A 13,689-nucleotide genomic window follows, 5' to 3' on the forward strand; every position below is an offset into this window, starting at 1 on the left:
ACAGCAGAAGGAACCATTCCGCTCCAGAATGGCTAGGAATAACTTGAAGGAATGGGTAATCCAAACACCGAAGGTGATCGATAACGCTGGAGATCAGCCCCTAACCATAAGTGGTCAGCCAGTCTCAGAAACCAGGATACCTTCAGCAGGCTTTTCTGGATGAAGTCTGTACCTCGGTGTCTCTGCATTGATGCTGAATTCTGAGAGAGACAAAGAGAGAGAGAGAGAGAATGAGAATGAGCGAGCGAGAGAGAGAAGATGTACATTAAATAATTCAGAATAACTCTTTGATCCTGATTCTGCATTCACAAACAAATTAGAATGCTCACATTTCACATAGCTTTATCATAATCTGCGAGACAGATGGAGTGAAGAGTGATTGGCCTAGATTTTAGAAAGATGCTGGCTGGGGAATTCTGGGAGTTGAAGTCCATCACCTTAAAGTTCTCAAGAATGAGAAACACTATCCTAGAGTTACCCAGTGAATCCCTGACTGAGTGGTGATGATCCTGGATTTTCTTGGTCCAAGTCCTGACCCTCATTCTAAGCCATTCCTGAATATCATGGCTTTTAAAAGAAGACTCTTGCAGGACAACTCATTCTCATCAGAGATACTTTTTTCCCCAGGAGAAGACCACCTGGGAGGTCAAATGGAGCCCATGGGATGTGTGAAAGTGCTATTATGAAATCCAAGCTGAAAGCCTTCACTCCATTGAAGGTTTTTATTCTTGCTTGGTCTGGGATTATTGCCTAGGTGTGAAGGGTAGATGGAAGCTTGAAGGGTTTAATTTGGGAAATAGTTTTTAATCCAGTGTCAGTGATCTTCACTACGATTAAATTTCTTGAACTGGCTTCCTTGACAGCAGCCATTGTTCCCTCTCTCTCTCTCTCTCTCTCTCTCTTCTCCCTCCCTCTCTCCCCCCTCTCTTCTCCCTCCCTCCCTCTCTCCCTCTCCCTCCCTCCCTCCCTCTTTTAGGGTAGATAGAGAGCCCTTTCATTATTACTAGTCAAGGTCCCAGTGATTTCATATTTTTATTTATTTATATCCTGCCTTTGTTATTTTTTCAAGGCGACGATCACACATCTCCTCCTCCTTCCTCCCCTCCTCCTATTTTACCCGCAACAGCAACTCTATGAGGCAGGTTGAACTGAGAGTGAGTGACTGGACCAAGATCATCCAACCGGCTTTCATGCCTAGGGCAGAACTTGAACTCATGGTCTCTTGCTTTCTAGCCTGGTGCCTTAACCACATGATCTGTCCCCGTCCCCACACACACACACACAGCCAGTCGAGGGTTAAGGAAACACTTTGGAACGCACCCGGTTCTTATCTCCAACTTGGCAGCGATAGACACACCGTCTGCCAAGTTACTTTATTTTCACAAACAGACAGATAAGATACGAACGTTCAAGAAAGTCCAAACATAAATAATATTCCTCCCAGCAGTTCCGGACGAGGCTTTAGTGACTCCAAGGTTTTGCTTTGTTCGTCACAAAAGATCCTTGACCACCACTCTCTATTATATAGTCTCTGGGGTGTGGTCTCTGGGGTGTGGTCCAGTGACTCAGTTCTAATCCCTAGCACGCCTCCCAAGCTGCTGCAAACGTTTATCACGCCTTCGGAGGCGTGCGTCCAGGAATGATGTGTCATTATCACTTTGACTCGAATCAGCTGTCTCCTCTCCCTCAGCCGGCACTTGAGACAATGCCAGAGGGGAGGGGCCTGGAGAGGGAGGCCTGGCTGACTCCTCTTCCTCATGCTCGGAGCTTTCTTCCTCCGATGGGACAGGCTCAGAGGGCGGGGCCACAACACTATCCCCCACCGCAGGGCCCTTCCCCCGGGTCTGACGGTCGGGATGGGGTCGGGACGGGAACTGTTCGTGGAAAGCCCGCACCAGGTCAGGGGCCTGAACGGCAGACGCGTCCACCCAGGTGAAATCCTCGGGCCCGTACCCCTTCCAGGCGATGAGGTATTGGAAGCGCCCCTTCAGCCAACGGGAGTCCCGGATACTGTCCACCTCGTACGTCGAGGCGTCGTCCTCGTCGGCTGCGGCTGGGGGGGCAGGCGTCGGCGGGCGGCGGAGATGGCTCGCGGGGGCCTCAGGGACCAGGAGGGACCGATGAAAAACAGGGTGGAGCTGCATGGAGCGGGGTAGAGTCAACCGGTAGGCCACCGGATTGATGACCACCTCGATAGGGAAGGGACCGATAAAGCGTTGGGCCAGTTTCCGTACCGGCCGGTCCGTGGGGAGGTGTTTCGTGGACAACCACACCCGATCTCCTACTTCCAGCGGTGGCGTCGCCCGGCGGGCGCGATCGGCGAACCGTTTATAATCCTCTTTCGCCCGGATCAGCTGCCGCCGCACCAGTTGCTGCACCGCCTGCAGCTCTGAGAGGAAGTCCCGGGTCTCGGGAACAGGGGAGTCCATGATGGTCAACGGGAAAAGCCGTGGATGGTATCCGACGTTGGCATGGAACGGGGTCATCTGGGTGGAGGTGTGTTGGGAGTTATTAAAGGCGAACTCCGCCAGGGGAAGGTACTCGGCCCAGTTGTCCTGCTGCTGGTTGACAAAACAGCGGAGGTACTGCTCCAGTATGCCGATGACCTTCTCCGTGCCCCCGTCAGTCTCCGGATGGTGCGACGACGACAGGCACACCTGCACCTCCAGCGCGGCCATCAGGCTTTTCCAGAAGCGGGCCGTGAACTGGGCCCCGCGGTCCGAAACCACCCGGTCCGGCAGGCCGTGGAGGCGGAAGATATGTTGCAGGAACAGGCGAGCCGTGGTGCGGGCCGAGGGCAGGCCGCGGCACGGGATGAAATGTGCCATCTTCGTGAGCGCATCCACCACCACGAGGACGGTCGTGTACGTAGCGGACAGGGGCAGGTCTGTCAGGAAGTCCATGGAGATGGCTCCCCACGGTCTCTCCGGTGTCGGCAGTGGCTGGAGGAGTCCAGGAGGGGGGCCGGACGCGGCTTTGGCCTGTCGGCACGTCACACAGGATGTCACGTAGGCGTGCACGTCGTGCCGTACCCGAGGCCACCAAAAAGTCCGTGTCACCAGGTTTAAAGTCTTAAAGAAGCCGAAGGGCCCCGCCGCGGGGTTGTCATGACACTGGTTCATGACGAGGGCTCGGAGCGGACTCGTGGGCACGTACAGCCGACCCCGATGTCTGAGCAAGCCCTCCTCCACAGTCCATGGGGACGCGGGGCCGACGTCCGCTCTCCGCTGCTGCGACCAGTCGTCCCATCGCTGCGCTTCCAGCACCTGAGCCCGCAGGTCCACCGGTTCCTGGACCGCGGCCAAGGAGTCCGCTGGCAGCACCGTCCGGGGGGGAAGGGAGTCCTTGGGGCAAAAGTATTCCGGCTTACGGGATAGCGCGTCCGCCCTCTGGTTGAGGTTGCTCGGAATGTAGGTGACGTGGAAGTTGAACCGGGCAAAAAACAACGACCACCGGATCTGCCGCTGGTTCAACTTCCGTGCCGTGGTGAGGTGCTCCAGGTTCCGATGGTCCGTCCGCACCTCCACCTGGTGTCGGGCCCCCTCGAGGTGATGTCGCCAAGCCTCGAACGCGGCCTTGATGGCCAGCAACTCCTTTTCCCAGATGGTGTAGTTGCGCTCGGAAGGGTTGAGTTTCCGGGAGTAGTATGCGCAGGGAAAAAGAGTGCCGCCATCCACCGGAGCCTGTAGCAGCACCGCCCCAATCGCCACGTTGGACGCGTCTGTCTCCACCACGAACGGACGGTGTGGATTGGGGTGCCTCAGGACTGGCTCCGTGAGGAAGGCCTGCTTGAGGACCTCGAAGGCCTGCTGCTGCGGGGGCCCCCACTGGAACGGGACCTTCTTCCGAAGGAGCTGGGTCAACGGCAAGGTCAGGGTGGCGAAGCCCGGGATGAAGGTCCGATAGTAGTTGGCGAATCCCAACAGACGCTGGACATCCTTCACCCGACGCGGGGGTTCCCAACTGCGCAAGGCCTCCACCTTGTGCGGGTCCATCGCGATGCCCTCGGGGGTGATGATGTGCCCAAGGAACTCTATGGAAGTCTGGAAGAAGTAGCATTTCTCCAACTTCGCATAGAGCTGGTGCTCCCGCAGGCGCTGCAGGACCTGGCGGACATGCTGGAGGTGACTTTCCGGGGTCCGGGAATAGATCAAAATGTCATCCAAGTAGATCACCACGAACCGATCCAGCATGTCCCGGAACACATCGTTCATCAAGTGCTGGAAGACCGCGGGGGCGTTGGTCAACCCGAACGGCATGACGGTATACTCGAAGTGTCCGTACCGCGTGCCGAACGCCGTCTTCCACTCGTCCCCCTCTCTCACGCGCACCAGGTTGTAAGCCCCTCGGAGATCGAGCTTAGTGAAGATCGAGGCCTCCCGCAACCTCTCCATCAGCTCCGGGATCAGCGGCAGGGGGTAGCGATTTCGCACTGTGATGGCATTCAAGCGCCGGTAGTCGCAACACAGGCGCAAGTCCCCCGTCTTCTTTTTAACGAAGAGGACCGGGGCCGAGAGCGGGGAGGTCGAAGGCCGGATGAACCCACGGGCCAGGTTCTTTTCCAGGAAGTCCCGCAAGGCGGCCAGCTCGGGCTCCGACATGGAGTACAGGCGTCCCGAAGGCAGGGGCGCGTTGGGCATTAGGTCCACCGCACAGTCGTAGGGTCGGTGCGGGGGCAAGCGGTCCGCCTCCTTCTCGCTGAACACGTCGGCGAAGGGCGTCAGCTCCGGAGGCAAGGAGACGTTTGGGGCAGAGACGTCCTGGCCGGCGCAGGTGTGGCGAAGGTGGTCGACACACTGCAGGCTCGGGAACGAGATGGCGTTTCTCGACCACGCCACCTGAGGGTCGTGCGCCCGAAGCCAGGCCATCCCCAGGACCAAGGGAAAGTGCAGATCCGCCGTTACGTAAAACTGGATCGCCTCCTCGTGGTTTCCAATGGCGAGGCGCAAGGGCTGGGTAGCGGTTTTGATGGGCCCCGCCACGAGTTCCCGCCCATCTATAGTTTCAACCCTCAACGGAGGGTCCACTGGAACCAAGGGGACTTTGTAATGGGCCACAAAGGCCTGGTCCATAAAGTTCGTGGTGGCCCCCGAGTCCACCAGCGCGTGCGCTTGGAGCCCCTCCGACCGGTTAGCCAACAACACCCGGGTGTTCAAAATCAGGTGCCGAGGGGGCTCACAGTCCACAGCCGCCGACTCCGGCGGGGCATGGTCACGTGCCTGACCCAGAGTTTCCCCTAGGCCAGGCCTGGCCCGTTTCCCGGCAGGTCACGCCGAGACTCCGGAACAGGCCTGAGCGGTCCACTCCGCTTCCGGGGACACGAGGCGGCAAAATGTCCCGCCTCGCCGCAATAGAGGCACAACCCCCCTTGACGTCTCCGCATCCGCTCCTGGGCCGTCAGTTGAGGTCTGGCTGCTCCGAGCTCCATAGGCTCCTCAGCCGTCGCCACAAAACGCTGTGCGGTTCGGAGCGCTGTCGGTGCGAAACGCGGGGGTGCCGACGCTGTCAATGGTTCCGGAAGAGCCCGACGGGGCCGTCGCCGTTGCAAGTGGGCGTCGATACGCAGGCATTGGGTCACCAGCGCGTCGAGGGTCGGTGGCGCCTCCACACGAACCAGCTCGTCCTGCATCTCGTCGGAAAGGCCGTCCTGGAAGGCGTCCATCAGCGCCACCTCATTCCAAGCCGAATCCTGGCCTAGCAGTCGGAACTCTGCAATATAGTCCTGCAGGGGGCGCTTGCCTTGGCGGAGGTCCTTGATGCGCCTCGCTGCCGTCTGCACCCGGAGGGGGTCCTCAAACATGGTGCGCAGGTGTTGTAAAAAGCCCTGAAAGTCCAGGAGCAAGGGGCTATCTTGCAACAACAGGGGCGTGGCCCATCGGGCGGCAGTGCCCGAGAGGGAGCTGATAACAAATGCCACCCGAGCCCGGTCATCCGGAAAATCCTCCGGCCTCATTGCCATAAACAGTTGGCATTGTCCCAAGAAGGCCGGAAACATCTCCTGCTGCCCAGAAAACCTATCTGGCACGTTCACTGGGCATCTCAGGCGGGGAGGGGGAGGAGGTGGAGCTGCAGGAGCATTTCCCAAAGCAAGTTGGGCAGTTAGCTGTGCTACTTGCTGTTGCAGAAGCTGATTGGCCTGCAGTATCTGCTGTAACTGCTGCTGCAGCTGTTGGTCCATCGTGGGTTAACGATGGAGTATGGGGTGACGAACAAGATGATCTGTCCCCGTCCCCACACACACACACACAGCCAGTCGAGGGTTAAGGAAACACTTTGGAACGCACCCGGTTCTTATCTCCAACTTGGCAGCGATAGACACACCGTCTGCCAAGTTACTTTATTTTCACAAACAGACAGATAAGATACGAACGTTCAAGAAAGTCCAAACATAAATAATATTCCTCCCAGCAGTTCCGGACGAGGCTTTAGTGACTCCAAGGTTTTGCTTTGTTCGTCACAAAAGATCCTTGACCACCACTCTCTATTATATAGTCTCTGGGGTGTGGTCTCTGGGGTGTGGTCCAGTGACTCAGTTCTAATCCCTAGCACGCCTCCCAAGCTGCTGCAAACGTTTATCACGCCTTCGGAGGCGTGCGTCCAGGAATGATGTGTCATTATCACTTTGACTCGAATCAGCTGTCTCCTCTCCCTCGGCCGGCACTTGAGACAATGCCAGAGGGGAGGGGCCTGGAGAGGGAGGCCTGGCTGACTCCTCTTCCTCATGCTCGGAGCTTTCTTCCTCCGATGGGACAGGCTCAGAGGGCGGGGCCACAACACCACTAAACCAGGGGTGTAAAACTCAATTTCATTGAGGGATGCATCAGGGTTGTGCTTGACCTCAGGGGTGGGTGGGTGTTAGAGTGGGCATGGCCAGGATGGGTGTGATGTCACTTGTGTCGGGGGTCCTGTGTTGGCCCGAGTGCTCTGCCAGAGAAATCGGGCTCCTGAGCTCCGTTTTCAGCTGCGATGGCCTCCTGCAACCCTCTGCCAGCAAAAACGGAGCTCGGGAGAGCTGCCCGCCACTCCATCACTGTTTCCAGGGCGGTCCCATGGGTCAGATCTAAGCACCCCGCGGGCCGGATCTGGCCCCTGGGCCCTTGAGTTTGACACCCCTGTACTAGACCAAACTGGCTCACTTAGTTATAGAAGCAACAGCATCTTCCTACCCCAGGGAAAAGCACCCATAATATCCTCATGTCAACATCAGCCAGTCTTAAGAAAGTCCTTCTCAAATATGTAACTGGATACTCCAAGAGGACAAATCACGGCTGTGGGATACGTTCTTATTTTGATGGAAGGACAACAGTGTATTGGAAGAAAAGCAAACTTAAGTAAATGTGAAAGGTGACTACTGCCATGATTTAACATAATTTCAAAGCAATTTCCTGAAAAATTAGCATAATGAAGTGGTTCACAGAAGGTGAGAAAATTAGGAAGCCGTTGGGGGAGGGGGGGAAAGGAAGGCAGAGATCTCTGCTGGCTTTCCTTTATTATGGGGGTGTCCTATCTTGGCAAATTTAAGACTTGTAGATTTCAACTCCCAGAATTCTCCAGCCAGCATGGCTGGCTAGGGAATTCTGGTAATTGAAGACCACAAGCCTTAAAGTTTTCAACGTTAGACACACCTGCTTTATTATATCTGCTGTAGCTCAAATTCAGAAACGTGACAGTAAATTGTTAATTGGGTTTCAATTGACTTTTCTCTTTTTGATAATCATTCTGAAATAATTACATTCATGAAAGTGGCACCTGTCCCAAGTATACCTGGTCTTAAAAACTTAGAATTTTTAAAAACTTAGAATTATCTGCCACAATGTCCTACCTGTCAATGACTACTTCAACCACAACAATACATGAACAAATAATAGATACAAACTTAAGGTAAACCGCTCCAAACTCGATTGCAGAAAATATGACTTCAGTAACAGAGTGGTCAGTGCCTGGAATCCACTACCTGACTCTGTAGTTTCTTCCCCAAACCCCCAAAACTTTAACCTTAAACTGTCTACTGTTGACCTCACCCCATTCCTAAGAAGTCTGTAAGGGCATGCGTAAGTGCTCCAATTTGCCTACCGTCCCTGTCCTAATATTCCTTTTTACTTACTCTTTTCATGTATTCAAATTATGTTTATACTTTTACCTGTTATCTTATATATACTTGACAAAATAAATAAATAAAAATAAAAATAAATAAAATCAGACAGGTGCCAATTGATCATAGGCAATAGTTGGTCTTTCTCTTTCACTGACATTCAAGTCCACTAGTCTTGTCACAAGAACACGTCTTTAGCCACAAAATTAAGGGGAAGAAAAAAAAATCTCATCCCCTGACAACTCATAAATAACTATACAGTGAGAATCAATGCCTTTCACTGCCTTATAGTCACCTCTAATATAGTTTTCATCAAGCCACATTGATTGAGAATGGACATATTGTACTTCTGAAAAGTCTGAAATTGCTTCTGAAGGAGTATGAAAAGCAACGATCCCTATGAAGTAATACTGAAAAGATGACTTAGATGCAATTTAAAAGCAGCATGGTTTGATACGTGTGCGAATCACTCACACACACCTATCTACCCTTTAAACTCTTCAGTTGAGGGACTCTTGAAAAGACTCTTGCTGGTAGATGAAATGAAGAATGTGGCTATCAAAAGAGTGTCTTCTCAAAGGAGGGGGGAGGGGAGTGTATAGGTTATCACTTATAAAGCCCTTCATGGCCTAGGCCCGGGATATTTGTCAGATCCCCTGCAGCCAGCGACAATCCCCAATCGCTCGGTGTGTTCCCACAGACAGGGCCTCCTCAGAGTGCCGTTGGCCAGACAGTGCTGGCTGGCGACCCCCAGGGGGAGAGCTTTCTCTGTGGGTGCACCCACCCTCTGGAATCAACTTCCTCTGGAGCTCCGGATAGCCCCTGACCTTCGCTCGTTCTGCCGCGATTTGAAGACCTGGTTGTTCCACAGCCTGGACTAAGGGGGTTTTTTAATGAATTTTAAATTGTTTTAAATTGGAATTTTAATTTTATATTGCTTTTAATGAGGAATTATGCATTTTTACTGTTGTGAGCCGCCCTGAGTCATCGGAGATAGGGCGGCATATAAATTGCATAAATAAAATAAATAATAAATAAAATTCTTTCCAAAGTAATTTCAATCAGCTTTTCAGTATTGCCCTTTTTTGGCTGAAGACAGAAATATTTAACACATGATTAGGGGACCGGAGGCTAAAACAAATGAAGAACAATTACAGGAATTGGGTTTGTCTGGTTTAATGAAAAGAAGGACTAGAGGTGACAAGATAGCAGTCTTCCAGTATCTAAAGAGCTGCCACAAAGAAGAGGGAATCAAGCTAATCTCCAAAGCACTGGAGGACAGGACAAGAAGTAACTGGTAGATCATTTAAGTTTAAAGATGATTAAACTAAGAAGAAATTTCATGAAAGTGAAAACAATCAGTTGAATGGCTAACCTTCAGAAGTTGTGGATGCTCCATCACTGGAGGTTTTTAAGAAGAGACTGGAGAACCATGAATGGTAGAGGGTCTCCTGCTTGAGCAGGGGGTTGGACTAGAAGACCTCCTAGGTCCCTTTCCACTCTGTTATTCTGTTACAACTGGGATTGTATGGACTGCTTTTAGGCTGTGGTGGTTTTCATATGTATTTACTTAATCACGTTTTTCTCATTTAGGGTAAGCAGGCTTATGCAAAGCATAGACAAGGTGTTGCGATATTTTCAGGATCAGACTCAATAAATTATGCAAGAGTTAAGAGTTCAAATATATCTCTCTTTATTTACACAAGGCATTCTATATTCACTGAATATTCACAGATAGAAGCGAGGAATGGGTGCGTGCAGCTCCTTATATATACAATGGGTGGAGCTAGGTATGGGAGTGGTAAAGTATGAATACATTAAGAAGTGAAGAATAAATTAACCCCTGATATCCCGTTCATATACTATTTACATATTAGAGAATAAGGCATTTACATGTGACAAATCCCCCTCTAAATGCCGATTCGATATGCTACACCAATTACATTCAGATTCAGAACAATACAAAACATATAATTTGGAAGTCAAGTATTTATGTTGCTTAGATGGCAAAGGCTTTGTCAATATGTCAGCTAATTGTTCTGATGTCTCACAATGCACCGCTTTAATAAATCCATCCTGAGATAATTGTCTCACATGTTTAAATTTTATGTCTATATGTCTGGACCTCTGTCCAATGGCGTCAGATCTAGATATTTCGATAGCCGCTTTATTATCTTCATGCATGACAAAAGGTAAGGCAGGTTTTTTCCAAACATCAGAAATTAAATCATTAAACCATACAAGGTTATTTGCTGCTTTAGATAAACAAACATATTCTGCTTCTGTCGTTGAAGTGGCCACTAAATCTTGTTTGCCAGTGTACCAGTAAACTGGACAACCGTTTAGGAGGAATAAATAACCAGATGTACTTTTTCTGCATGAAGTGTCTCCAGCCCAATCTGCATCTGCGTAACATGTGAGGTTTGGCTCCTTGACATTATTAGGCTCTAATATCAAACAAAAATCTAAGGTATTCTTTGAATATCTTAATATCCTTTTAACAGCTTCCCAATGGTACATTGTTGGTTTGCTGACATGTCTGGACAATAAATTGAGGGGTAAAGCGATGTCAGGTCTAGTCCAATTGGAAATGTAAAGAAGGGAACCTATGATTGATCTATAGAATGTGTTATCTTTGAATTCAGGGGATGATTCATCTGCATTTCTTAGGAAGTCAGTCTGCATAGGAGTGTCACAGGGTTTGGCATCACTTAGATTACATTTGTTCAAGAGTTCTATGATCTTATCTCTCTGAGAAAGCTTGAATCCTCTTCTAGTTTTACTAATTTGAACACCAAGATACTTATTTACTTTGCCTAAAGATTTCAATGAGAAATGTTCATTTAACTTTGTTACAAATGTTTCTCTTCTTTCTTTATGTTTACCTATGTACAAAATGTCATCCACATAGATCAATACAAATTCTATGTAATCATCACCCTTTTTAACAAAGAAACAGTTATCAGCAGTAGTAGCATTGAAATCCATAGTTTTGAGTACTTTCACTAAACAATCATACCATCGTTTACCAGATTGTTTTAACCCGTATAAACTTTTGTTTAATAACCAAGTCTCATTCTTGTTTGTGTATTGACTGTGAGGTGCTCTTACATATATTTCCTTATCTAATTTTGCGTGTAAATACGCAGTCTGTATGTCATATTGGAATACATCGAGATTGAGTGCTGATGCTACAACTAGAGCTGTTTTGACACTCTCAGTTCTTACTGTGGGGGAGTATGTGTCAGTATAGTCCTCCGGATATTTCTGTGCATAACCTTGTGCAACTAATCTAGCCTTGTATAGAGTATTGCCTCCCTCTAAATTTTTAATTTTATATATCCACCTAGTGCCAATAATGGTTTTGTCCTTTGGTGCAATTGCAGGTGTAAATACATCTAATCCTTGTAAACTTTCCATCTCTTTTGTCATTGCTAATTCCCATTTTTCTTTTTCTTTAAGAGGAAGTTTTAACACTTCCTCATACGTATTAGGTGTCGTTGATTCTCCATCCATATGCATTATATAATCTTTGTATTTATTTGGCATTTGGTTTCTAGTGTTTCTAATTGTTTTTTCAGGTTTACTATTATTATCGTGCAAATATCTTGCTTCCTTTTTTGTTAATGTATCTGTCTTTATTTTGTGTTGACTGTCCATGTTTTGGTTTTGTTTCTATGTTTGTTGTCATTTTGCTTTTCTATAGTCCTTTTCTCTTGGGATTTTGTATCTGTGTTGTTGCTTGGGAATATTTCATTAAGATGTATTTTAGACCAGTTGGCCTGTTCATGAAACACAGCTGTTCTGGAAACTATAAATTTGTTATTATTATCAATGAATCTGTATCCTTTTGTACCTGTCTCATATCCCATAAATCTAAGTCTTCTAGACACATTTTCTCCCTTTCTTCTTAATTGTTTAGGTATGTGTACGTCTGCAGTGACTCCAAATATGTGCATGTGTGCTAATTTTGGTTTCCTATTATACATCACTTCATATGGTGTCTTATTTACAATGCTGGACCAAGTTCTATTTTGTGTGTAATTGGAATATTGTAGGGCTTCTGACCAGAATTGTTTGCTTAAGCCAGCATCTTCCAATGTGCATCTAATCATGGTTTGTAATGTTGAGTTCTTCCTCTCTGCAATTCCATTCTGGAGTGCAGAAAATGGGCTAGATGTGTAATGTAACATTCCTTTGTCCTTCAGCCATTGGGAGAATTCCTTAGACATGAATTCACATCCCCTATCTGTCATGATTTGTTTTATTTTGATATTGTGTTGTGTTTCTACGCGTTTGTAAAATTCTTTAAATTTCTGAAAAGTTTCATCTTTGTGTTTTAATGTGTAAACAAATCCATAGCGACTATAATCGTCCACAATGGTTAAGAAGTAACGTTTTTTATAAGTGATTGATGGAGTTAGTGGACCAAACAGGTCCATGTGTACAAAATCAAAAATTTTGTTGGTTGACCTTGTTGATTTTCAAGGCCTGGGACTAGTTTTTAGTTTTGTAGATTTACATACTGAGCATTCCAAATAGTTTTCACAATTTTTTATTTTAACACCTTCTGCGTGTTCAGTCATTTTTTGTACTACAGGAAAACTGGCATGTCCTAACTTCCTATGTAAAACATGAGCACACTCATCATGAATTGGCTTACCTATTTTTGGTTTTTTTTCATTATGTGCATCCTTGTGATCATGAGCTACTTTACATTCATCATTGTCACTGTTGCTAATGTTTCCATTATCTAGTTCAATACAATCTTCCATATTTGAATCAATGTTGTGTAACCATTTCTCCTTAGTTATTAAATAAGGTAGGCCTCCCTTAATCATTACTGTACCTATATCTATTTTATTTTTCTCCAAGGTTGCTTTTCCTTTTGAAAACACAATATTAATATCAGAATCTCTGCTTAGTTTTATGGCACTTAGTATGTTATGAGGTATTTCAGGTATTAGTAATACCCCCTCTATTTTTCCTAGGCCAGGTAAGGTTACATTCCCTCTACCTAATACTTGGACCTTTTCTTGGTTAGCTACCTTTATTACAAATTTATCTTCTACAAATGAAGATAATATATTTTTATTATTAGTGGTGTGATTAGTTGCTCCAGAATCAATAAGCCAATTATTGTTCTCAGTTTGCTGTATGTTAGTGTTGTCTTGTTTGTTTAGTCCATTCAGTGAACCAGATTTTCTATCCTTTGAATTATCTCTGCCCCCTCTATGCTCTTTGTAATTTGGTGGGCTTCTATATCTATGTCTATCAATGGAAGACTGTCTATAGTTGTATTTGTTTCTGTGTTCTGACCTATGTCTTTCTTTTGAAATTTTGGGGCAATCTCTCCTATTGTGTTCCCTGGATCCACAGTTGTGGCATCTAAATGTTTCATTATATCTTTCTTGGAAAGCTACTTTTCTATATGGTTTGTGTTCTATGTGGTTGTTAGGGCGACTCCTCCTTGAATTGTCTTCAGCTATTAACTTATTGGATAGACTTTCTATGGATAAGTATCCTAGATTGATTGTGTCTAAATGTGACATATAATTATCCCATGATGGGTCAAGTGAGTTGATGATAACACTTTT

This window comes from Pituophis catenifer, unplaced genomic scaffold (assembly GCF_029215685.1).
Source record: "Pituophis catenifer annectens isolate HBS135680 unplaced genomic scaffold, rPitCat1.0.hap2 SCAF_2, whole genome shotgun sequence".
In the NCBI taxonomy this organism is placed as follows: domain Eukaryota; kingdom Metazoa; phylum Chordata; class Lepidosauria; order Squamata; family Colubridae; genus Pituophis; species Pituophis catenifer.